The sequence below is a fragment of the Stenella coeruleoalba genome (assembly GCF_951394435.1).
Source record: "Stenella coeruleoalba genome assembly, chromosome: 13".
NCBI classification, from domain to species: Eukaryota; Metazoa; Chordata; class Mammalia; order Artiodactyla; family Delphinidae; genus Stenella; species Stenella coeruleoalba.
The window spans coordinates 19,167,057-19,191,803 of NC_137159.1; positions in this window are offsets into that span (position 1 = coordinate 19,167,057).

Sequence of the window (24,747 nt, forward strand, 5' to 3'; positions counted from 1 at the left end):
CATCAACAAAAACCACAAAATGAATAAGATATAGTTTCTGACCTCTGAGATCTAATATGATGATTTTAAACATGCCATGGAGTATACTTCCTCTATGGAAAAGCAAGTAGTCCTACAAATAAAGGCAAAGGAAATGCGTAACTGCCTTTTTAATCAAAGTGACAGTAAAATGCATTATGCAGACCAAGACACTTTTGAGAATGAAAGAATGAGCCATTAATCATTATTTGGGAACAAAGGGAATAAACTGGGACTGACCAGACAATCTAGGATATTTAATAATCTACCTGAAACCAAATTCTCTGGAATGCATTATTTTCTGTAAAGTATCATGTACACTCTGCTCCATACCAATAGACCCTAAGGTTGGCAGGTTCACATTAAAGTGTTAGAAGAAGATCAAGCACAGGTGTGTGTGCTTGACTAGTATCCTCCTGAAAGGGCAGAGAGATATTCAACTCATCTGCTTTGATAATATCACTTTATAGATCATCCAATACATGTAGCTGATACTATGATAGAATGAAAGGAAAACACATGAATGATTAGTTATTTTAGATATACATTCCCTCGTAAGATTCCAAAAAAATAAATAACCTATGAGAAATTTCAATATGGTTAATATGTGTTTATTTATCATTTTTATTCTTAAAGAAGAGAGGTAATAAATCTTCTGACTGACCTAAACTTGTCCTCAATTGGGGGAGCCAGTGTGATCAATTTCCCCTCAGAGAACAAAGTAACCAGTATGAATAAAAAACATCGTTTGCGACAATTTCACCTGAATTCCACCAACCTTTGCTACATTCTTTTGTACTTAAGCCATTTTCCACTAATCTTCATATATTTCATCCCAATACAAACATGAGCTCACTTAGATCAGTAGCATGACTCAGGGTTCACACAAAAATCTACCATCTATAAATACTATTTTTGCTCAAAACATGGATACTTAATCCTTTTTCTTGATTATAAAAAGCAGCCAAAATTTATAATTGACTATCTATTCAGTTACTATAGTAAAAGAAAGAACCTACAGAAGACTGTAGCTATCCATAAGTCGAAGCATTTGTCTGGGTTGCATCATTCATATTATTTATCTGAACTAAGTTTGCATGAAATCAATTTTTATGTTCAAATGAGCAATAAGGGCTTTGTTTCACATGTTGAAAACTTATTTTACTCCTATGATTTGATGCCTTAATTATAACTGTATGTGCATGATGAGTATGATCCTAAGCTCCTTAACAGCAAACATGACAGCACACACACAGACTGTGTCAACACTTTCAGTCCTGGAAGTGTACACTTGGCTCTCCGTTCAAGAAATAATTTACTATTCAACTGTAAAAAGAGTAGTTAGTCCACAGCTTCTAGCTGTGAGTGCCTTTAGGATCCACCTAAGCTTTTGAATTATAGCCATGTATTTCTGGGGCTGCTCCCAGAAAATGAGTGACATAGTGGGGTAATATATCTTGGTTCTTTCTGTATCTACATTGAGATTTTTCTAATGGACAATCTCTTTTCTGGAGGTCTTGGTTGAGTTGGCCAAGACTTTGTCAGACCTGCATCCCTTCTGCCCAATCCTGATTCCTCCCTTCTGTTATCTATCCCAGGCATTAATCTCCAATAAACCTCTTGCATGCTCAACTCCATCTCAGCAAATGTTTTCTAATAGTTCCAACTAAACACACAAACTATCCAAAAATGTCTCTGTGTCTTATACCTGGTGTCAGCAGTACTTACATGATAAATTATTTGAAGGTCTATCATGTAATTTTCTTCAATAGGAATGCTATCTGATTTTATCCCTAAGATGTTTAGGGCCATGGTCCCCACAGAGAGTTTTGTGAAAGCTATAGGGCTTCTGTTTTAGGAAACCACACATAAAAATGACAGTTGATGTGCACTGTTAGTAGCTCATGAATTATGTTTTAAAGTTGGTTTCTGGACCTCATGCAATAAAAAAAAAATCATTCTGGAGAGACCTTCAAGATGGTGGAGGATTAAGATGTGGAGATCACCTTGCTCCCCACAGATGCATCAGAAATACATCTACATGTGGAACAACTCCTACAGAACAACTACTGAACACTGGCAGAAGACCTCAGACCTCTCAAAGGCAAGAAACTCCCCACATTTTGCAGGGTAGTGCAAAAGAAAAAAGAAAAAACAGAGACAAAAGAATAGGGATGGGACCTTCCCCTCTGGGAGGGAGCTGTGAAGGAGGAAAAGTTTCCATGCTCTAAGAAGCTCCTTCACTGGTGGAGATGGGGGATGGCAGGGGGGAAGACCTGGAGCCACGGACGAGAGCACAGCAACAGGGGTGCAGAGGACAAAGTGGAGAGATTTCTGCACAGAGGGTCAGTGTCAACCACAACTCACTAGCTTGAGAGGCTTGTCTGCTCACCTGCTGGGTCAGGTGGGGGTCTGGGAGCTAAGGCTCAGGCTCCAGAGGTCTGATTGCAGGGAGAGGACTGGGGTTGGCTACGTGAACACAGCCTGAAGGGGGCTAGTGCTCCATAGCTAGCTGGGAGGGAGTCCAGTAAAAACTCTGGACCTGCCTAAGAGACAAGAGACCATTGTTTCAGGGTCCACAAGGAGAGGGGATTCAGAGCACCTCCTAAATGAGCTCCAGAGATGGGCGCAAGCCATGGCTATCAGTGCGGACACCAGAGATGGGCATGAAATGCTAAAGCTGCTGCTGCAGCCACCAAGAAGACTGTGTGCAAGCACAGGTCACTATCCACACCTCCTCTCTTGGAAGCCTGTGCAGCCAGCCATTACCAGGGTCACAGATTGCTGGGAGAACAGGTGGTGCTCCTCAAGCTGTTGCAACATCACACTGGCCTCTGCCACTTCAGGCTCACCTCACCTTCCATACTCCTCCCTCCACCCAGCCTGAGTGAGCTAGAGCCCCCTAATCAGCTGCTAGTTTAACCCCATCCTATCTCGGTGGGAACAGATGCCCTCAGGTGACCTGCACACAGGGGTGGGGCCAAATCTAAAGCTGAACCCCGGGAGCTGTGCGAACAAAGAGAAAGGGAAATCTCTACCAGAAGCATTAGGAGCAGATGATTAAATCTCTACAATCAACCTGATGTACCCTGCAACTGTGGAATACCTGAATAGACAACGAATCATCCTAAAATTGAGGCAGTGGACTTTGGAAATAACTATATATATATTTTTTTCCCTTTTTCTCTTTCTGTGAGTCAGTATCTGTATGCTTCTTTATGTGACTTTGTCTGTATGGCTGTGCTTTTACATTTTTCCTAGAGTTCTGTCTTTCCATTTTTCTTTTTCTTTTTTGTAATACTTTTTAGCACTTATCATTGGTGGATTTGTTTTTCGGTTTGGTTGCTCTCTTCTTTCTTTTTTTTTAAATTTCTTTTTAATTACTTTTATTTAAAAAAATATTTCTTATTTTTTATTTTAATACCTTTATTTTATTCTATTTTAATTGTTTCCTTTTTTTCCCCCTTTTGTTCTGAGCCGTGTAGCTGACAGAGTCTTGGCGCTCTGGCTGGGTGTCAAGCCTGTGCCTCTGATGTGGGAGACCTGGGTTCAAGACATTGGTCCACCAGAGACCTCCCAGTTTCATATGATATAAAATGAAAAAAGCTCTCCCACAGATCTCCATCTTAACACTATGACCCAGCTCCACTCAATGACCAGTAAGCTACAGTGTTGGACAGTCTATGCCAAACAACAAGCAAACCCACCCATTAGCAGAGACGCAGCCTAAAATTATAATAAGGTCACAGACACCCCAAAACACACCAACAGTTGCAGTCCTGACCACCAGAAAGACAAGATCCAGCCTCATCCACCAGAACACAGGCACCAGTCCCCTCCACCAGGAAGCCTACACAACCCACAAAACCAACCTTAGCCACAGGGAGCAGACACCAAAAACTACGGGAATTATGAACCTAAAACCTGTGATAAGGAGACCACAAACAGAGTTAAGTTAAGCAAAATGAGAAGACAGAGAAAGACACAGGAGATGAAGAAGCAAGGTAAAAACACATCAGACCAAACAAATGAAGAGGAAATAGGCAGTCTACCTGAAAAAGAATTCAGAGGAATGATAGCAAATATGATCCAAAATCTTGGAAATAGAATGGAGAAAATACAAGAAATGTGTAACAAGGACCTAGAAGAACTAAAGAGCAAACAAACAATGCAAACAAAGCAAACAATAAATGAAATTAAAACTTCTCTAGAAGGAATCAATAGCAGAATAACTGAGGCAGAAGAATGGATCAGTGACCTGGAAGATAAAATAGTGGAATTAACTACCACAGAGGAGAATAAAGAAAAAAGAAGGAAAATAACTGATGACAGACTCAGAGACCTCTCGGTCTCTGGGTCATTAAAAGCACCAACATTAGAATTATAGGGGTCCCAGAAGAAGAAAAAAAGAAAGGGACTGAGAAAATAGTTGATGAGATTATAGTTGAAAACTTCCCTAATATGGGAAAGGAAATAGTCAATCAAGTCCAGGAAGCACAGAGAGTCCCATACAGGATACATCCAAGGAGAAACATGCCAAGACACATATTAATCAAACTATCAAAAATTAAATACAAAGATAAAATATTAAAAGCAGCAAGGAAAAAGTAACAAATAACATACAAGGTAATCCCCATAAGGTTGACAGCTGATCTTTCAGCAGAAACTCTGCAAGCCAGAAGAGAGTGGCAGGACATATTTAAAGTGTTGAAAGGGAAAAATGTACAACAAAGATACTCTACCCAGCAAGGATCTCATTCAGATTTTTTTTTTTTTGCGGTACGCAGGCCTCTCACTGTTGTGGCCTCTCCCATTGCGGAGCACAGGCTCCGGACATGCAGGCTCAGCGGCCATGGCTCACGGACGCAGCTGCTCCACGGCATGTGGGATCTTCCCAGACTGGGGTACGAACCCGCGTCCCCTGCATCAGCAGGCGGACTCTCAACAACTGCGCCACCAGGGAAGCCCCTCATTCAGATTTGATGGAGAAATTAAGACCTTTACAAACAAGCAAAAGCCAATAGAATTCAGCACCACCAAACCACATTTACAACAAATGTTAAAGGAACTTCTCTAGGCAGGAAACAAAAGAGAAGGAAAAGACCTACAATAACGAACCCAATACAATTAAGAAAACGGTAACAGGAACATACATATCGATAATTACCTTATATGTAAATGGATTAAATGCTCTAACCAAAAGACATGGTCTGGCTAAATGGATACAAAAACAAGACACACTTGTTACATATGTTGTCTACAAGAGACCCACTTCAGACTCAGGGACACATACAGATTGAAAGTGAGGGTATGGAAAAAGATATTCCATGAAAATGGAAATCAAAATAAAGCTGGCATAGCAAGTCTCGTATCATACAAAATAGACTTTAAAATAAAGATTGTTACAAGAGACAAAGAAGGACATTACCTAATGATCAAGGGATCAATCCAAGAAGATGTAACAAGTGTAAATATTGATGCACCCAACATAGGAACACCTCAATACATACGGCAAATGCTAAGAGCCATAAAAGGGGAAATTGACAATAACACAATCATAGTAGGGGACTTTAACACCCCATTTTCACTAATGGACGGAGCAACCAAAATGAAAATAAATAAGGAAACACAAGCTTTAAATGATACATTAAACAAGATTAATTGAAATTTGTAGGACATTCCATCCAAAAACAACAGAATACACTTTCTTCTCAAGTGCTTCTCAAGTGCTTGTATTCAGCAGGATAGATGATATCTTGGGTCACAAATCAAGCCTTGGTAAATTTAAGAAAATTGAAATATCAAGTACCTTTTCCAACTACAGCGCTATGAGACTAGATATCAATTACAGGAAAAAATCTGTAAAAAATTCAAACACATGGAAGCTAAACAATACACTACTAAATAACCAAGAAATCACTGAAGAAATTGAAGTCAACATCAAAAAATACCTAGAAAAAAAAACAATGAAAACCCAATGACCCAAAACCTATGGGATACAAGAAAAGCAGTTCTAAGAAGAAAGCTTATAGCAATAAAATCCTACATCAAGAAACATCTCAAAAAAAAACAACCTAGGCTTACACTTAAAGCAATTAGAGAAAGAAGAAGAAAAAATCCCCAAAGTTAGCAGAAGGAAAGAAATCATAAATATCAGATCAGGAATAGATGAAAAGAAATGAAGGAAACAATAACAAAGATCAACAAAACTAAAAGCTGGTTCTTTGAGAAGATAAACAAAATTGTTAGACCATTAACCAGACTCATCTAAAAAAAGGGACAAGGTCTTCCCTGGTGGTGCAGTGGTTGAGAGTCCGCCTGCTGATACAGGGGACACAGGTTCATGCCCCGGTCCGGGAAGGTCCCACATGTAGTGGAGAGGCTGGGACCATGAGCCATGGCTGCTGATCCTGCGCGTCTGGAGCCTGTGCTCCACAAAGGGAGAGGCCACAACAGTGAGAGGTACAGGTACTGCCAAAAAAAAAAAAAAAAGGGACACGGTTCAAATCAATAGAATTAGAAATGAAAAAGGAAAAGTAACAACAGACACTGCAGAAATACAAAGGATAATCAGTGATTATTACAAGCAACTATATGCCAATAAAATGGACAACCTGGAAAAAATGGACAAACTCTTAGAAAAGCACAACGTTCTGGCAGTGAATGAGAAATAAAGGGAAAGTATGAACAGACCAATCACGAACACTGAAATTGAAACTGTGATTAAAAATCTTCCAACAAACAAAAGCCCAGGACTGGATGGCTTCACAGGTGAATTCTATCAAACATTTAGAGAAGAGTTAAGACCTATCCTTCTCAAACTGCTCCAAAGTATAGGAGGAACACTCCCAAACTCATTCTTCGAGGCAACCATCACCCTGATACCAGAAATAGACAAAAATGTCACAATCATAGAAAACTACCAGCTAGTATCACTGATGAACATAGAAGCAAAAATCCTCAACAAAATACTAACAAACAGAATCCAACAGCACATTAAAAGGATCATACACCATGATCACATGGGATCATACACCATGACGAAGTGGGATTTATCCAAGAGATGCAATGATTCTTCAATATACACAAATCAATCAATGTGATACACCAGATTAACAAATTGAAGGATAAAGACCATATGATCATCTCAGTAGATGCTGAAAAAAAAAACTTTTGTCAAAATTCAACACCCATTTATGAAAGAAACCCTCCAGAAAGTAGGTATACAGGGAACTTACGTCAACATAATAAGGCCCATATATCACAAACACAAAGCCAACATTGCTCTCAATGGTGAAAAACTGAAACCGTTTCCACTAAGATCAGGAAGAAGAAAAGGTTGTCCACTCTCACCACTATTATTCAACATAGTTTTGGAAGTTTTAGCCACAGCAATCAGAGAAGTAAAAGAAATAAAAAGAATCTAAATCGGAAAAGAAGAAGTAAAGCTGTGACTGTTTGCAGATGACCTAATACTATACATAGAGAATCCTAAAGATGCTACCAGAAAACTACTAGAGCTAATCAATGAGTTTGGTAAAGTAGCAGGATACAAAATGAATGCACAGAAATCTCTTACATTCCTATACACTAATGTTTGAAAAATCAGAAAGAGAAATTAATAAAACACTCCATTTACTATTTTAACAAAAAGAATAAAATATCTAGGAAAAAACCTACCTAAGGAGACAAAAGACCTGTATGCAGAAGACTATAAGACACTGGCTAAAGAAATTAAAGATGATACAAACATATGGAGAGATATACCATGTTCTTGTATTGGAAGAATCAACATTGTGAAAATGACTATACTACCCAAAGTTATCTACAGATTCAATGCAATACCTATCAAACTACCAGTGGCATTTTTCACAGAAGTGGAAGAAAAAGTTTCACAATTTGTATGGGAACACAAAAGATCCCAAATAGACAAAGCAATCTTGAGAAAGAAAATCGGAGTTGGAAGAATCAGGCTCCCAGATTTCAGACAATACTACAAAGCTACAGTAATCAAGACAGTATGGTACTGGCACAACAACAGCAATATAGATCAATGGAACAGGATAGAAAGCTCAGAGATAAACCCACACACATCTGGTCAACTTATTTTGATAAAGGAGGCAAGAATATACAATGGAGAAAAGACAGCCTTTTCAATAAGTGGTGCTGGGAAAACTGGGCAGCTACATGTAAAAGAATGAAATTAAAACACTCCCTAACACCATACACAAAAATAAACTCAAAATGGATTGAAGACCTAAATGTAAAGCCAGACACTATAAAACTTAGAGGAAAACATAGGCAGAACACTCTATGACATAAATCACAGCAAGATCCTTTTTGACCCACCTCCTAGAGAAATGGAAGTAAAAACAAAAATAAGCATATGGGACCTAATGAAACTTAAAAGCTTTTGCACAGCAAAGGAAACCATAAACAAGACCAAAAGATAGCCTTCAGAATGGGAGAAAATATTTGTAAATGAAGCAACTGACAAAGGATTAATCTCCAAATTTTACAAGCAGTTTATTCAGCTCAATATGAAAGTAACAAACAACCCAACCCAAAAATGGGCAGAAGACCTAAATAGCTATTTCTCCAAGGAAAATATACTGATTGCCAACAAACACATGAAAGAATGCTCATCATAAAAAAAAAGAATGCTCATCATAATTAATCATTAGGTAAATGCAAATCAAAACTACAATGAGATATCATCTCACACCCGTCAGAATGGCCATCATCAAAAAAACTACAAACAATGAGTGCTGGAGAGTGTGTGGAGAAAAGGGAACCCTCTTGCAATGTTGGTGGGACTGTAAATTGATACAGCCACTGTGGAGAACAGTATGTAGGTTCCTTAAACACTAAAAATAGAACTACCATACGACCCAGCATTCCCACTACTGGACATATATCCTGAGAAAACCATAATGCAAAAAGAGTCATGTACCACAATGTTCATTGCAACTCTATGTACAATGACCAGAATATGGAAGCAACCTAAGTGTCTAAGTGTCCATCAACAGATGAATGGATAAAGAAGATGTGGCACATATATACAATTGAATATTACTCAGCCATAAAAAGGAACAAAATTGGGTTACTTGTAGTGAGGTGGATGGACATAGAGTCTGTCATACAGAGTGAAGTAAGTCAGAAAGAGAAAAACAATACCGTATGCTAACACATATATGAGGAATCTAAAAAAATGGTTCTGAAGAACCTAGGGGCAGGACAGGAATAAAGATGCAGACGTAGAGAGTGGACTTGATGACACTGGGAGTGGGAAGCTGGGACAAAGTGAGAGAGTGGCATGGACATATATACACTGCTATATGTAGAGTAGATACTAGTGGGAAGCAGCCACATAGCACAGCGAGATCAGCTCAGTGCTTTGTAACCAACTAGAGGGGTGGGGTATGGAGGATGGGTGGGACACGCACATGGGAGGAGATAATGGTGATATATGTATATGTATAGCTGATTCAATTTGTTATAAAGCAGAAACTTACACACCATTGTAAAGCAATTATACTCCAATAAAGATGTTAGGAAAATTAATTAATTAATTAATTTAAAAAAGACAAACAATTTTAATGGGGAAAAGATTTGGATACAGACTTCAAAATAGAAGATACACACATGTCAATAAGTATATGAATAGATATTTGCCATTGGTCATCAAAGAGATACAATTTAAAACCAGACGAGATACTATTACCCACTTATTAGAACTGTTAAAAGTAAAATAAAATGCTGAATATTTTCAATTGTAGGACATCATTTCAAGTAAATGGAACTCTCACACACACAGAGAAGAAAATAAAATTGCACTAATAATTTTGTAAACATTTCGTAGATTCTTATAAATTTAAATACATGCATACATATATAACACCACACATACTTGTACAGAGCAATTTAACACCTAGGCATTTATTCAAGAGAAATGAAGGCATTTGTCCACACAGAGACTTTTACATAAATATTCATAGTGGCCTTATTCATATTAGCGATAAACAAGATAATCTGAATGTTCGCCAGTTGGTGAATGAATAAACACAATGTGATTTACTCTTACAGAGGAATACTATATAGAAATAAAAAGTAATGAATTGATGATAGATGCAGCAGTATGAATGTATCTCAAAATCCTTATACTGAGAGAAAAAAAGATACAAAACCATATTTGCCAGTGGTTGCCACGGACCAAGGGTTGAGGGAAGTGTGGCCTGCAAAGGGGTATGAAGAATCTCTTGGGAGTAATGGTGACGTTTTGAAATTTGATTGTGGTTGCAGTTTTAAGGTTGTATACAATTGTTAAAACACATCCAACAGTGCAGTTTAAATGAAAGAGCTTTGCCACTCCTTGATATGTTTGCTAAGAAAAATTAAAAACAAAGCAAAACTGGTCCATTTCTTCAAATATTTAATAAGGGAATATTATTAATTCTACACAAACTATCAGAAAATAAAAGAAATATAATCACTTATCAACAAAATTTATGAAGCCAGTATTACCTAATACTAAAACTTAGACAAAGACATTTCAAAAAAGATGACTAAGAACAATATCCTTCCTGAACATAGATGCAAGAATCCTGTAAAAATGTTAGTAAATTGAATCCAGCAATATATAAAAAAAGATAATAAAACTTAGTTTATCCCTGGAATCAAGGTTTATTTAACATTCAAAAATCAACAACATTATTCACTATATTAACATAAAAGTATAAAAGTGATATGATTATCTCATTAGATGGAAAAAGTACTTAACTAAATTCAGCCTCTATCCCATTAATAAAAAGAAAGCTTCTCCATAAATTAGACATTGAAGAGAACAGCTAAACTAACACTTAAGGGTTAATAAGTAAATGCTTTTTTTGTTAAGGTCAAATTCAAGGCAAATATGTTTCCAGTTTCCACTCTTATTCACCATTATTCATGGGAGGCATAAAAATAGGTCAAAAAAAAAAGGAATAAAAACAGGCCAATTGGAAAGATGTTTTGGTTCACATTTGGCAAGATTATGTACGTAGAAAATCCTAAGGAACGTATAAAAGGCTACTTGAATTAATAAGCAAATTAATGGCTTACAAAGTCATTATAAAATATAAACTGTATTTCTATATGGCAGCAACAAAAAACAAATGGAAATGAAATGTAAAACTTATCCTATTCATTATGATTCAAAATATGAAATACCTAGGGACACATTTAAAACCTGTGCTTTGAAACTTTAAAAAGCCATTGATAGAAATTTTAAAATTTCATAAATGGAGAGCTATATCATGGTCACGGATCAGGATATATATTATTAAGATGGCAATTCTTCCTAGATTTAGTATGATCCCAATAAAAAGTCCAGGAGGCTTTTTTTGTTGAAATTAACAAACGAATTATAAATTGTACATGAAAATGAGAAAGGCCTACAAATATTCAAAACACTTTAAAAAACAAACAACACTGCAGAACTGGCACTGCCTAATTTCAAAGTTTACTATAATGGTACAGTAGTTTAGACAGTGTGATATTAACATAAGGATATAAATCAGTGGAACAGAATGAAGGTCAGAAATCGACTCAGGTTTGTACAGTCAATGATTATTGACAAAAGTTGAGAGGTCAATTGAGAGCAAAAACGTAATGTTTTTTACAGATAGTCTTAAAACCATTGGATATTTCCCTGGAAAAAATATTATCTCACAACATAAAAAAATTAACTTGAAATCATATTTTGACTTAAATTTAAAAGCTAAAACTATGAATATCATAGAATAAAACAATAAAAAATTTGTGCCCTAAGATAGAACACACAGTAATGAATCATAAAAGAAAATGTCCTGTGTTGGACTTCATCAAAATTAATAACTTTCTCTCTTTGAAAGAAACATTCATAAAATGTAAAAGCAAGTCACAGGATAGGAGAGAAAATATCAAATATGTGATTTTCGTATATATAAGATATGAAAATATTATATGTGACATATACACATAACAAACATGTAACGTTCAGAATATACAGAAAATATAAAGAACACTTATTAAGATATTTAACCTGATTTAAATATTTAAGAATAATAGGCAAAAGATTTTCACGGACACCTTGTAAAAGAAGATATACAAACATAGCCATTCTGTATCATGTATATCAAGTACATGAAAATGTGTGCAATATCATTATCAGAATTACAAATTAAATATGCCATAAGATACCACTGCACACACACTAGAATGACTAAAAACAAGACTAGAGCAAATAAAACTCAAACATTTCTGGGGGGTATTTAAAAATGTATAAACACTTTGGAAAAATAAGTGAACATTTTTTTTTATGGAGTTAAACATAAACTTACCATATGATCCAGAAATTCCACATCTGGCACATTCAAGAGAAAAGAAAGTATGTTTACACATAATGACTTGTACCCAAATGTACATGGTGCCTTCATTCATAAAAGTTATTACCTGGAAACAGCTTAAATGTCCATTAGTAGATGAATGGAGAAGAAAATTTGTGTATATCTATGCAATGGATTAACATTTAGTAATAAAAAGGAATAAAGTTAATACCATATGCTAACACATATGTATGGAATCTAAAAAAAAGAAAAAAATATGGTCATGAAGACCCTAGGGGCAGGGCAGGATTAAAGACACAGACCTACAAGAGAATGGACTTGAGGACACGGGGAGGGAGAAGGGTAAGCTGGGATGAAGTGAGAGAATGGCATGGACATATATACACTACCAAACATAAAATAGATAGCTAGTGGGAAGCAGCTGCATAGCACAGGGAGTTCAGCTGGGTGCTTTGTGACCACCTATAGGGGTGGGATAGGGAGGGTGGGAGGGAGGGAATTGCAAGAGGGAAGAGATATGGGGATATATGTATATGTATAGCTGATTCACTTTGTTATAAAGCAGAAACTAACACACCATTGTAACACAATTATACTCCAATAAAGATGTTTAAAAAAAGAAAGGAAACAAAATTAAGGGATAATGGGAAATATCTAGTTGTTAAAATGAATGGAAAACAATGAGAGCAGAAGGAGAACAATGCAAACACTGAATAATGCTAATCTAGCCATAGATATTCTTACATTCTATTTCCAAAGGGACTGCAAAATCTAGATATTCTAACATTCTATTTCCAAAGGGGCTACAAAATCCATCAAGGAAGTTTCACTTCAAACAATAGAGGACCAAGAAACACTCTTATGCCAAGAACAATCAGAAAAGTTAAGGGAAAAAAAAGTGTTTGAAAGGAGTAGGACAATGTAGGATCAAGATCTAGAAGAATAGAAAAGTCAGATGAGTTAATCTTGGAATTTGGGGTTCTTTTGTTCTGAGTAATTGGCAATTATAAAAAGAAATAAAAGTGAGGACTGAGAAACTAAAATGTTAAAGTAACTTTCAATAATCTCAGGAAAGAGAAACTAAATTGTAGTTAAGGAGGGACCCTGAAAAATACGTCAAGTTTTCAGTCAGATTCAAACACGCTGTCTTTCAGGACAAAGGGTAAACCAAAATAAACAATCTTGACAAGAATGAGCAGATCTTTGTATAATATTAAGTCTTGAAAGATAGAGACAATCTTCCCTATAATAACTGTCTGCCAGAAGCAACATTTATTTCTCAGCCGAGGATAAACTCATATAGTATTTTACTTACAATTTTTTAAAGAAAATTCCAGCAGTTAATAAAAATAACTAGACTTAACAGAAGAAAATAAATAACCAAATGCAAAAGAAACAATATAGTATAAGCAGACCAAAAGTGTCAAACATTCTCTGAAAGTTAAATGCATACCTACCATAAGACTCAACCTTTCCACTCCTAAAAATTAGTTTGCATTCTCTAGTGTTTCATATAAATGGAACCATATAGTATATTTTCTTCTTCATCTGACTGCCTTTACTCAGCATAATTATTTTGAGACTCATTCTTGCTACTGAGTGTAGTTAATTCTTTTTATTGATGAGTTTAACATTCCACATTTGTTTATACATTTATGCATGTATTAATGTACTGCAATTGTTTATACATTAAATTGCTGATAGACATTTAGTTGTTTCTAGATTTTGGCTATTACAAATAAAGCTCTATGAATATTCATGGGCATATCTCTGTAGGGCATAAACTTTCATTCTCCTGGATAAATAGTTATAACACATAATAAAGCAAGAAAAGAAAATTAAAGCATACATATCAGAAAGAAAGGAATCAAACAGTCCTTACTTGCAATGGAATGATGGAATGATGCAATGGAATCCCAAGGAATCCTTAAAAAACTCCTAGAAAAAATAATTATGTTCAACAAGTTTGTGTATACTAAATCATCATACAAAAATCTATTGTGTTTCTACATACTAGCACTGAACACTAGGAACCAAAATTAAAAATAAAATATATTTATAACCATTCAAAAACATTTAAGAAACCTAATAAGACATGTATGCTGAAAATTACAAAATGCCTTATTATGGTGGCTAGGCCTCCCAGTACAATGTTGACTAGAAGTGATAAGAAGACATATCCTGACCTTCCTGACCTTAGGATTATAGCGTTTAGTTTTTCACCATTAAGTATGATAATAGCGGTAGATTTTGTGTAGAGGAAGTTCTCCTCTGTTTCTAGTTTCTGACAGTTTTTATCAAGAATGGGTGTTGAATTTTGCCAAATGATTTTTTCTGCATCAATTGAAAATACCATGGGATTTTTTTTTGTCTTTATCCTGTTAATAAGATACTTTGCATTGATTGATTTTTGACCTCTGATCCAACCTTGCATCTCTGAAATGAGCCCCACTTTATCATGGTGCATAATTCTTTTAATATATTGTTTTTAATTCTTTTAATATATTGTAATATTTTTAATGATGATATTTGATAATAGGTGATAACATTTGCTTCCATTTTGTTGAGAATTTGGTGTCTATATTTATAATTGATATTGTTCTGTTGCAGTGGCTTTTGTTTTTTGTTCTGTCATTGTCTGGTTTTGCTATCAATGTATTACTGTCCTCATAAAATGCTTTGAGTAGTATGAGAAGTGTTCTCTCTTCTGCTAATTTCTGGAAAAAATTCTATGGAATTGTAATTCTTCTTTAAACATTTGGTATAATTCTCTGAAACCATCAAGGTCTGGAGATCTCTTTCAGGAGTTTTTGTTTTAATGGACTAATTTTTTAGTAGTTACAAGGATATTTAAGTTATCTATTTCATATTGACTGAGCCAGTTTTTTCCTTTAGAGGAACTGATCTATTTCATTAATATTGTCTAATTTTTAAAAAGTTATGATCAATGCCTCCACTAAAACTAGACCCAGCCAGGGACTCCACAATAGTGAATTTTACAATTCTGAATCATAAATTGAGATTTTTTTTGTTTCCTACTCAAAATTTTGCCAAATTAAAATTTTATTTTAATTTTATCTTTTAGTCCATTTATATTTATTATCCTTTTATATATAATTTTATATTTATTTCTATAACTATCTGGCCTTATTCATGTCAGTTTATTTTATTGCTATTTTGTAGTATTTTCTTAATCCTTTTTTATTTTTTATAAACCATTTTTTTTTAATTTTTTCCAATATTTTGCAATGTCTATTTGCTATTCTTTTTTTTTTTTTTTGCTGTATGCAGGCCTCTCACTGTTGTGGCCTCTCCTGTTGTAGAGCACAGGCTCTGGTCGCGCAGGCTCAGCGGCCATGGCTCACAGGCCCAGCCACTCCACAACATGTGGGATCTTCCCGGACTGGGGCACGAACCCGTGTCCCCTGCATCGTCAGACGGACTCTCAACCACTGTGCCACCAGGAAAGCCCACCTATTTGCTATTCTTAAAAGCCTCCTTTAGTCTACATTTTTCTCATTGTCAATCAAGAATAAAATGCATATTTTTTTAGTCTATTTAAAGCAAGAAATTTCATGTGCATTTTTGCCCCTCTCCATTCATACTGTTTTATTTTTAAACTAAGTTTTAAAATTCAGATTGTTACTCTGAAAGTAAATATTTTACTAAATAAATTTTCTTTTTGAGTAATCAATAAAATTTTCTAATTTATCTGAATTGTGTTGTTCATAGTATTTTCTTATTATCTTTTTGTTGTCTTCAGGGTCTATGGTGATATTCTATATTTCATTTTTGATATTCATTATTCAATAAATAGTATTGCATTAATTGATATTTATCTATCCACACTTCATACCATACAAAGAAATTAAATTCATGTAAATTATGAATATAAATGTGAACCAAGAGACAATGAAGTTTCCAGAAAAAAACATAAGAAAAAATATTCATGATATTGGAATAAGTAAAACTGCCTTCAGTGTGACATATAAATCATTAACTATAAATGGAAATACTCATATTTAAACTACTTTAAAATTGGAAAATCTCCTATATCAAAAGGTATCATTAAGAGACAAAAGACAAATGACAGAGTGAAGGAAGTTATCTGGAAAATGTGTGAAAATTGACATATATCTAGAATCTCTAGAAATCAATTAGCAAATGAAAAATAGCTAAACAAAAAACTCAAAACACTCAATCATTATTCATGAGGGAATTGTAAATAAAAATTACAATAAGATATTAGTACATATTCCCCAGAAACACAGAAATGACAATGACTGACAATATCAATCTCTAAAAGGTTGTAAAGCAACTAGAACTCTCATATACTATTGGTGAAAGCATAAATTTGGAAAACTAATTTGGAGACCTCATAGTTTTATAAATTTAAACATCAAACATAACTCAATAATCCAATAATTACCTGTTTAGGTATATACTTAAGGAAAATATGTACACATGTATGAGAACACATATCCAAGTATACTTATCATAGTGGCCAAAACTGGAAAAAAACTAAATGACTATCAACAGATGAATGTTTATGCAACTTGAGGTATATTCATAAAATAATATATAGGAATGAAAATGAATTCACAACTGCTACATGAAAAACATGGCTGAATCTCACAAATATAATACTGAAGAAAATAAGCCAGAAATTAAAACATGCAATATTTCAGGTACATGAAGACTATGAATAGACAAATCTACTCTACAGTGATACTACCCAAAAGTGGCTAATTTAGGGTAGAACAAAATAATTTTGATTCTGGTTTTGATTTTTAGGTGAGCTTCTGAAATGTTGATAACTTCCTATTTCTTCTCTTGGGTAGACAACACACAACTATACTCCATTTGCAATAATTCATGGAGCTGCATATTTAAGATTTATTTTAAAATTTTTCAGCATGTATGCTATACATCAATTAATATATTTATTTTTAAAAGGCTGAGACATAGTGTAGGCATAGATAAAGAAGCTATGGAACTCACACCTTTGTAGAACTTCTAATATGTTAGAAAAGATATGGAAAATAGCAAAAATGGTATGATCCATTTTCTGATCTATTTTATTCAACAAAGATGAATCAAATACTTTGGAATGAAGTATTTTTTGATAATACAAAACAGGATAAATCAAGTCACTCTTCTCCAGAAACTTAGTTTATTTAAATAACTACTATATGAAAGAATTTTTAGGTGAGGGGGAAGTAAAATGTTAGCTTTCAGGGAAAACAAATGTCATGATAGTTGAATTGACCAGGAACATAGGTATATAATAGAAGGGGTGTGTAGATAAGAAGCCATGAGCAAAAATGTGTCAGGGGAGGAATTAAGATGATTTCAGGTCAGAGATGAATATAATGCCATATCAAAGATTTTGGACTGGGGTTCCCTGATGGCTCAGTGGTTAAGAATCTGCCTGCCAATACAGAGGGCACGGGTTCGAGTCCTGGTCTGGGAAGATACCACATGCTGTGGAGCAACTAAGCCCATGTGTCACAACTACTGAGCCTGTGCTCCAGAGCCTGCAGGCCACAATTACTGAGCCCACACACCACAACTACTGAAGCCCACGTGCCTAGAGTCTGTGCTCAGCAACAAGAAGCCACCACACAGCAATGAAGAGTAGCCCCTGCTCGACACAACTAGAGAAAGCCCGTGCACAGCAATGAAGACCCAATGCCACCAAAAATAAATAAATAAATAAAATAAAATTACTTCAAAAATTTATACAAACAAATATTTTGGACTGAAATCATGCAAATAAATGTGTAAATTAATTCATCACAGGCACATACACAAAAATTAAAGGGGTTCGTCTTAAGTATAACATCTGGAGTTTTACAGGCTTAATACAATTGGGCTTCAGTGGGGAGCTGATTTGGTATAGGATTGATTAAAAGAGGAGATTTTTGACAGAGAAGATCAGGGAGGACATGAAGGAAATGAGAGTTACAATTCACCAATGAGGATGTGGAATTACAAAACCAAAAATACTTACAGAGCTTGCAAATAGCAAAAATAAATACATATCTAATTAAAGCAGAGACACAAGGTAAAAATATACATGACATTAATCAATCAAGAACTAGTAATTGAATGACAGCTGCATATTTAGCAGTTGGCAAGGTGTGCTCTGGGATATAAATGTGTCCTCAACAATTTTATTGAAGAATTATTGATGCTTATGATGTGCAAGTGAGAACTGCTTCAAAGAGCTTAAATCAAGACCAGAAAAGAGGGGCATAAATAATACAGAGACAGGAACATTTTATTTATTTATTTTTTCTTTCTTTTTTATTTATTTATTTTTTTAACATCTTTATTGGAGTATAATTGCTTTACAACGGTGTGTTAGTTTCTGATTTATAACAAAGTGAATCAGCTATACATACACATATATCCCCATATCTCTTTCCACTTGCATCTCCCTCCTTCCCACCTCTCTAGGTGGTCACAAACCACCAAGCTGATCTCCCTGTGCTATGCAGCTGCTTCCCACTAACAATAGGTTTTACATTTGGTAGAGTGTATATGTCCATGCCACTCTCTCACTTTGTCCCAGCTTACCCTTCTCCCTCCCCGTGTCCTCAAGTCCATTCTCTAGTAGGTCTGTGTCTTTATTCCCATCCTGCCCCTAGGTTCTTCATCACCATTTTAAGGCAGTATCAGCTAGGTCCAATTGAGAAACAGGAATAAACGGTGCTGGGAGAATTTAGAGAATGGTGCTGAGAGAATATACTTGAAAGGGCTGGAATTGTCAGTAGAGATCTCAGGAACAAGAAGATGTTACTTTATCTAAAACTAGCATGGAATTAACATAAGAAAAGACCTTTAGGTAGAGGAATAAGAAAGGGCAATGATGGGCAAAAGTAATGAAAAAAACTGATGAGAGGAATGGGGAGTGCAAGTTAAGGATTTATAGGAAAGAAGAATCACTCCAGTCACCTAACCACCCCTTTAACTTTTTTTTTTCCAACACAAATGTACTTGAAAACACTGAATCCAGTAGTTCAGAAGAACATGGATTACCACCCTTTTTACTTTAATCTCCTATAGCACTGAACTTCACGGCCACTCATATTGACTCTTCCACTTACTCTGCCTGAAATAGTTCCTAACTGCTCAGTCTGTGTGTGTAGATCATTTCCCAAGCAAAGATAACAATTTCAGAGTAGGCATATAGAGTCCCCATATTCCCAAGGCAATATGTTTTGGTTATAAAGAGTTTAAGCCTTGCGTTGGATAATCTGCATTAAAATCTTGAATCTATTTCTTGTTCAGCAAGTTGCTTATGTTCTCAGCTTTGGTAATTTCCATTTATCAAGTGTAAAACTGAAGATAAATGATTTTGTCATTCTCCTAAATGATAGTAATAACATGAATGCTACCTATTTCCCATATTGTTTGAGGGCTAAATGAAATGACTGGTGTAAAATTTCTATGATTACTAAGTTCTATCTTAGTGCCCTGAATAAACATCACTGCTATATTTCAAATTTTATTCCCTTAGTACCAAGTAGAATAGTATTTTTAGGTTGTATTATCTCCAAAAAGAGCAAAACTGATTAGAAAAATCATACCTGCTCAGCTATAGAGGAAATGTTCTATTAATTATGGTGTGATCATTCAAAGTAGTAATATAATTTTTACATTATAATTATATTACTATTATTCTATAATTATGCAGCCATTAAAAATCACATATCCACTGGCTATATAACCACATGTGCAAAAACTCAAAATGTGGAGCCAAGAAAAAAGGTGGAATGCAAGGCTCTTTAACCTATGATGTCAATGTTTTTATAATCTAGAAAGTTAAATAGCGTTAACAGTAATTATAACCAAGTGATGACTCTGTGAATAATTTTTTTCTTAAATATTATTTCTATTTTCCAAATCATCTACTTTATTCAATGGATTTGCATTACCTTTAACATAAAAAATATGCAATAAGTATTATGATTTTAAATGAATACAACTTGCCCATGCAGCTTGAGAAAAGTCCTAGAAATCCAATTCCTTGCTGTTTCCTCAGTTTTCTTTGGTGAATCTACACATCAATTTCACTCTTTGTTCACATGCAATTAGTGTTAGCACATACTTTAAAATGCATCTGCAGATGTTATTGGGCAAAAAGACAAAATGCATTTATTTAAGCAAACAACACAATATACTTGAGAAGTATACAAAGTATCAAAAAATCTATCATTCATGGCATTGTAACAGAATATTATTAACAGCTGTATAAACTTGCATCTATGATCTACCCTTTCAACCAATTAATTAGAATTCTTGCTGAAATATGTTCATATTGAGGACCACATGTTCACTACTAATATTCTCACACAGCTGGTCACAAAGAGTTTCTCACCTATCTCTCCATGTTAGGGAGCAAGAGAAAGAATGTTTCATTCTACAGAGCTTCCAGGTGTGTGTAAAGAAAAGCTAAAATTAGCCACTCAAATGTAAGACTGTTAGGGAAATTTAGAAAGTAGCAATCTATACTTTCTAAATTAGTATAGATTGACTTGAAGATGCATTGATTAAAGACAGGGATTTTTAAGTTGTACTTGTTCAAAAATATCTGCATTGTATCTGAACGCTGTATATGCAAATGAAAGATATGGATTAGCTGTGATAGGTAAAAAGAAAGAGAAATTATTTGTGATTCTTTCTTCTTTATATCCATCCACCGGTGTTTAGTGAGTAACTACCATGTAACAAGAAAAGTGTAAGAACTATTAATTCTAACAGAATGCTTTTGAACTAAGCATTCATATTTCTCATTAATCTATTAGTTATTCTCATTCATATAATAAAGTATTTGTTCCAATATTTGCTTATGTTCTGTGTTTCAAAAAGAATCTATAGTATATTATTTATGACTATTTTCCTAAAATTCCAAGAGAGAGATTTTCCTCATATCTGTAGTTCTTAGTGATGTTTATGAGTGACATATTGCCAAAAGAAAGATGCCCTAATTAAATAACTTTTGTAAATTCTGGATACTGGGATAAAATTTGGTTATCTGGGTTTGCTGTCATATATATATATATATATATATTTAATTTGTTTTAGTACATGCCTTAGCATTTTAATTAACATCCACTGTGAATATCTAAGTGGAAGTTACAGTAAGCAGATGCTCTCATATGTATATATATATATATATATATATATATATATATATATATATATATACACAAATGAGAAAATCTATGTGTATATATATATATATATATATATATATATAAGGTATGTTTGACCACTTGGCTACAAATTCCTCACTTTATTTTATAATTTAATCAAGATTATTGAGAAAATGCATCCATTTGAGTTTTGATAAACATACACAACTGTACACCACCATAATCAAGTCATAGAACATTTTTGTGTCACAGAAAAATTCTGTCATTAACCTCTGAGGTCAAATGCCACCAGCCATTCACCCACATCTTGGGCAACTACTGTTTTGTTTTCTTGACCATATAAATAAGTTTTACCTTTTCTGGGATTAAATAGAAACAGAACCATACAGTGTTTATTCTTGTGCTTACCTTAGCATGTTTTTGAGATTCATCCATACTTAACTTTATTCCTTTTTATTACTAAATGTTAATCCATTGCATAGATATACACAAATTTTCTTCTCCATTCATCTACTAATGGACATTTAAGCTGTTTCCAGGTAATAACTTTTATGAATGAAGGCACCATGTACATTTGGGTACAAGTCATTATGTGTAAACATACTTTCTTTTCTCTTGAATGTGCCAGATGTGGAATTTCTGGATCATATGGTAAGTTTATGTTTAACTCCATAAAAAAAAATGTTCACTTATTTTTCCAAAGTGTTTATACATTTTTAAATACCCCCCAGAAATGTTTGAGTTTTATTTGCTCTAGTCTTGTTTTTAGTCATTCTAGCGTGTGTGCAGTGGTATCTTATGGCATATTTAATTTGTAATTCTGATAATGATATTGCACATATTTTCATGTACTTGATATACATGATACAGAATGGCTATGTTTGTATATCTTCTTTTACAAGGTGTCCGTGAAAATCTTTTGCCTATTATTCTTAAATATTTAAATCAGGTTAAATATCTTAATAAGTGTTCTTTATATTTTCTGTATATTCTGAACGTTACATGTTTGTTATGTGTATATGTCACATATAATATTTTCATATCTTATATATACGAAAATCACATATTTGATATTTTCTCTCCTATCCTGTGACTTGCTTTTACATTTTATGAATGTTTCTTTCAAAGAGAGAAAGTTATTAATTTTGATGAAGTCCAACACAGGACATTTTCTTTTATGATTCATTACTGTGTGTTCTATCTTAGGGCACAAATTTTTTATTGTTTTATTCTATGATATTCATAGTTTTAGCTTTTAAATTTAAGTCAAAATATGATTTCAAGTTAATTTTTTTATGTTGTGAGATAATATTTTTTCCAGGGAAATATCCAATGGTTTTAAGACTATCTGTAAAAAACATTACGTTTTTGCTCTCAATTGACCTCTCAACTTTTGTCAATAATCATTGACTGTACAAACCTGAGTCGATTTCTGACCTTCATTCTGTTCCACTGATTTATATCCTTATGTTAATATCACACTGTCTAAACTACTGTACCATTATAGTAAACTTTGAAATTAGGCAGTGCCAGTTCTGCAGTGTTGTTTGTTTTTTAAAGTGTTTTGAATATTTGTAGGCCTTTCTCATTTTCATGTACAATTTATAATTCGTTTGTTAATTTCAACAAAAAAAGCCTCCTGGACTTTTTATTGGGATCATACTAAATCTAGGAAGAATTGCCATCTTAATAATATATATCCTGATCCGTGACCATGATATAGCTCTCCATTTATGAAATTTTAAAATTTCTATCAATGGCTTTTTAAAGTTTCAAAGCACAGGTTTTAAATGTGTCCCTAGGTATTTCATATTTTGAATCATAATGAATAGGATAAGTTTTACATTTCATTTCCATTTGTTTTTTGTTGCTGCCATATAGAAATACAGTTTATATTTTATAATGACTTTGTAAGCCATTAATTTGCTTATTAATTCAAGTAGCCTTTTATACGTTCCTTAGGATTTTCTACGTACATAATCTTGCCAAATGTGAACCAAAACATCTTTCCAATTGGCCTGTTTTTATTCCTTTTTTTTTGACCTATTTTTATGCCTCCCATGAATAATGGTGAATAAGAGTGGAAACTGGAAACATATTTGCCTTGAATTTGACCTTAACAAAAAAAGCATTTACTTATTAACCCTTAAGTGTTAGTTTAGCTGTTCTCTTCAATGTCTAATTTATGGAGAAGCTTTCTTTTTATTAATGGGATAGAGGCTGAATTTAGTTAAGTACTTTTTCCATCTAATGAGATAATCATATCACTTTTATACTTTTATGTTAATATAGTGAATAATGTTGTTGATTTTTGAATGTTAAATAAACCTTGATTCCAGGGATAAACTAAGTTTTATTATCTTTTTTTATATATTGCTGGATTCAATTTACTAACATTTTTACAGGATTCTTGCATCTATGTTCAGGAAGGATATTGTTCTTAGTCATCTTTTTTGAAATGTCTTTGTCTAAGTTTTAGTATTAGGTAATACTGGCTTCATAAATTTTGTTGATAAGTGATTATATTTCTTTTATTTTCTGATAGTTTGTGTAGAATTAATAATATTCCCTTATTAAATATTTGAAGAAATGGACCAGTTTTGCTTTGTTTTTAATTTTTCTTAGCAAACATATCAAGGAGTGGCAAAGCTCTTTCATTTAAACTGCACTGTTGGATGTGTTTTAACAATTGTATACAACCTTAAAACTGCAACCACAATCAAATTACAAAACATCACCATTACTCCCAAGAGATTCTTCATACCCCTTTGCAGGCCATACTTCCCTCAACCCTTGGTCCCTGGCAACCACTGGCAAATATGGTTTTGTATCTTTTTTTCCTCTCAGTATAAGGATTTTGAGATACATTCATACTGCTGCATCTATCATCAATTCATTACTTTTTATTTCTACATAGTATTCCTCTGTAAGGATAAATCACCTTGTGTTTATTCATTCACCAACTGGCGAACATTCAGATTATCTTGTTTATCGCTAATATGAATAAGGCCACTATGAATATTTATGTAAAAGTCTCTGTGTGGACAAATGCCTTCATTTCTCTTGAATAAATGCCTAGGTGTTAAATTGCTCTGTACAAGTATGTGTGGTGTTATATATGTATGCATACGTTTAAATTTATAAGAATCTACCACATGTTTACAAAATTATCAGTGCAATTTTATTTTCTTCTCTGTGTG